The sequence below is a fragment of the Saccopteryx bilineata genome, unplaced genomic scaffold (assembly GCF_036850765.1).
Source record: "Saccopteryx bilineata isolate mSacBil1 unplaced genomic scaffold, mSacBil1_pri_phased_curated manual_scaffold_19, whole genome shotgun sequence".
In the NCBI taxonomy this organism is placed as follows: Eukaryota; Metazoa; Chordata; class Mammalia; order Chiroptera; family Emballonuridae; genus Saccopteryx; species Saccopteryx bilineata.
The window spans coordinates 496,000-499,650 of NW_027095445.1; positions in this window are offsets into that span (position 1 = coordinate 496,000).

The following is a 3,651-nucleotide window of genomic DNA, read 5'->3' on the forward strand; positions in this document are numbered from 1 at the left end:
CTTCACTTCCCTTGCTTTTGAAGTCAAATTCATAAAGTACTCTTTAGAACCAAGGTCCAAGAGTTTAGAACCTATGTTTTTTTCTGTGTAATTTATTGTTTCAGGTCTTATATTTGGGTCTTTGGTCCATTTTGAATTAACTTTAGTTCAAGGGGACAAAGTGTAGTCTAGTTTTATTTTTTTGCATGGGGCTTTTTAGTTTGCCCAGCACCATTTGTTAAAGAGGCTTTCTTTTCTCCATTGTGTGTTGTTGGCCCCTTATCAAAAATTATTTGAACATTTCTGGATTTTCTAGTCTGTTCCATTGCTTTGAGTGTTTCTTTTTCTGTCAATACCATGCTGTTTTGATTATCCTGGCTCCATAATATAATTTGAAATCAGGTATAGTAATGCTCCCCACCTTTGTTCTTTTTCCTCAAGATTGCTTTGACTGTTTGGTTTATTTTATATTTCCATATAAAACTGATAATTTTTTGTTCCATTTCTTTAAAAAATTTTATTGAAATTTTGATGGGATTGTATTAAATTTGTTTATCACTTTGGGTAATATAGTCATTTTGATTATATTTATTCTTCTGATCCAAGAACAAGATATTTTTTCTATTTCGTTATATCTTTTTAAATTTTTCTTAACAGTGCCTTGTAGTTTTTGTTATATAGGTCTTTTACATTTTTTATTTATATTTAAGTCTGAATGATGTTTTATTGTTAAAAAATGACCAGATTTCCTCTGTTACATCTGTTTAAGACTCACTCTTTTTTTATCTTATTTTTATTAATTTTAATGGAGTGACATTGACAAATCAGGGTACATATTTTCTGAGAAAACATCTCCAGATTATTTTGACTTTTGATTATGCTGCATATCCCTCACCCAAAGTCAAACTGTCCTCTGTCACCTTATATCTGGTTTTCTTTATGCCCCTACCCTCCCCCTACCCCCTCCCTCTCCTTCCTTGCACCTTCCCCACACCTCCACACCACACTCTGTTACCATCACACTCTTTTCCATGTCTCTGAGACTCATTTTTAAGTCCCATTTTTGCATGGGTTTATATAGTTCTTAGTTTTTTCTGATTTATTTATATTACTCCATATAATGTTATCAAGGTCCATCCGTGTTATTGTAAATAATTCAATGTCATCATTTCTTATGGCTGAGTAGTATTCATAGTATATATGTACCAAAGACTTTTTTTAATAATTTCATTTTTTAATGAGGCGACATAAATAAATCAGGATACATATATTCAAAGATAACATGTACAGGTTATCTTGTTGTTCAACTATGTTGCATACCCATCACCCAAAGTCAGATTGTCCTCTGTCATCTTCTATCTAGTTTTCTTTGTGCCCCTCCCCCCCCCTTTCCATTTTTCTCTCCCTTTCCCCCCTCCCCCCGTAACCAGCACACTGTTATCAATGTCTCTTAGTCTCACTTTTATGTCCCAACTATGTATGGAATAATGCACTTTCTGGTTTTTTTTTTATTTTCTTATTTCACTTTGTATAATGTTATCAAGTTCCCACTATTTTGCTGTAAATGTACCAAAGATTTTTAATCCACTCGTCCTCTGATGGACACATATGCTCTTCCCAGATCTTTACTACTGCAATGCTATAAACATGGAGGTGAATTTCTCCTTCTGGAACTGTTTTATGGTGTTCTTAGAGTATATTGCTAAAAGTGGGATGGTGGGGTCAAAAGGCAGTTCAATTTTCAATTTTTTGAGAAATCTCCATACATTTTTCAACAGAGGCTGCACCAGTGTGCATTCTCAACAGCAGTGTAGGAGGGTTCCCTTTTCTCCACATCCTTGCCAGAACTTATCCTGTGTTGTTTTTTTTTTTGATGAGTGCAATTCTGACTGGTGTGAGGTGATATCTCATTGTGGTTTTAGTTTGCATTTCTCTAATGATTAGTGATGTTGAGCATTTTTTCATTAGCCTAATGGCCATCTGGTTGTCTTTTTTGGAGAAGTGTCTATTCATTTCTTTTTCCCATTTTTTGATTTGATTGTTTCTCTTTCTGGTGTTGAGATGTACAAGTTCTTTATAAATTTTGGTTATAAACCCTTTATCAGACGTACTGTCAAATATGTTCTCCAATTGTGTAGTTTGTCTTTTTATTCTCTTTTTATTGTCATTGGATGTGCAAAAACTTTTTAGTTTGATATAGTCCCATTTGTTAATCCTGTCTTTTATTTCCCTTGCTTATGGAGATATATCAGCAAATATATCGCTGTGAGAGATGTCTGAGAGCTTACTGCCTATGTTTTCTTTTAAGATGCTTATGGTTTCATGCATTACATTTAAGTCTTTTATTCATTTTAAGTTTATTTTTGTGAATGGTGTAAGTTGGTGATCTAGTTTCATTTTTTTGCAGGTTGCTGTCCAATTTTCCCAACACCATTTATTGAAGAGGCTGTCTTTACTCTACTGTATGTCCTTACCTCCTTTGTCAAATATCAATTGTCCATAGATCTGTGGTTTTATTTCTGGGTTCTCTGTTCTGTTCCATTGATCTATGTGCCTGTTCTTATGCCAGTACCAGGCTTTTTTGAGTACAATGGCCTTGTAGTATAGCTTGATATCAGGAAGTGTGATACCTCCCCCTTTATTCTTTTTTTTTAAGATTGCTGAGGATATTCATGTTTCCTTTTGATTCCATATAAATTTTTGGAATATGTGATTTATATCTTTAAAGTATGTCATTGGCAATTTAATTGGTACAGCATTGAATTTATAAATTGCTTTGGGTAATTAAACATTTTTAATAATATTTATTCTTCCTAACCATGAACATGGTATATGCTTCCACTTGTTTGTATCTTCCTTGATTTATAAATGTTTTATAATTTTCTGAGTATAAGTTTTTAGTCTCCTTGGTTACATGTACGCCTAGGTACTTTATTTTTTGGTTGTAATGATGAATGGGATTGTTTCCTTAGTTTCTCTTTGTGACTGTTTACTGCTGGTATATAAAAATGCCTCTGATTTCTGAGTATTAATTTTATATCCTGCCACCTTGCTGAATTTATTTATTAGGTCCAGTAGTTTTTTAACTGAGACTTTCAGATTTTCTATATACAATATCATATCATCTGTAAATAATGATAGCTTTACTTCTTTTTCAACTTGAATCCTTTTATTACTTCTTCTTTTTGATTCCTGTGGTTATGACTTCCAGGACTATGTTGAATAAGAGTGGTGAAAGGGGGCACCCCTTTTGTCCTGATCTTAAAAAGATTTCTTTTAATTTTTGCCCATTGAGTATTATGTTGGCTGTGGGTTTGTCATAGATGGCTTTATTATGTTGAGGTATGTTCTTTGTATTTTCACTTTGTTGATAGTTTTGATCATGAATGGGTGCTGGATTTTGTTAAATGCTTTTTCTGCATCTATTGAAATTATCTTGTGGTTTTTCTCTTTTTGTTTATGTGATGAATCACATTGACTGATTTGCAAATATTGTACCAGCTTTCCCTCTTCAGAATAAATCCCACTTTATCATGGGGTATGATTTTATTTATATATTGTTAAATCCGGTTTGCTAATATTTTGTTGAGAATTTTAGCATCTATATTCATCAGGGATATTGGCCTATTTTCTTTCTTTGTGTTTTCTTTTCCTGGTTTTGGAATCAGAATT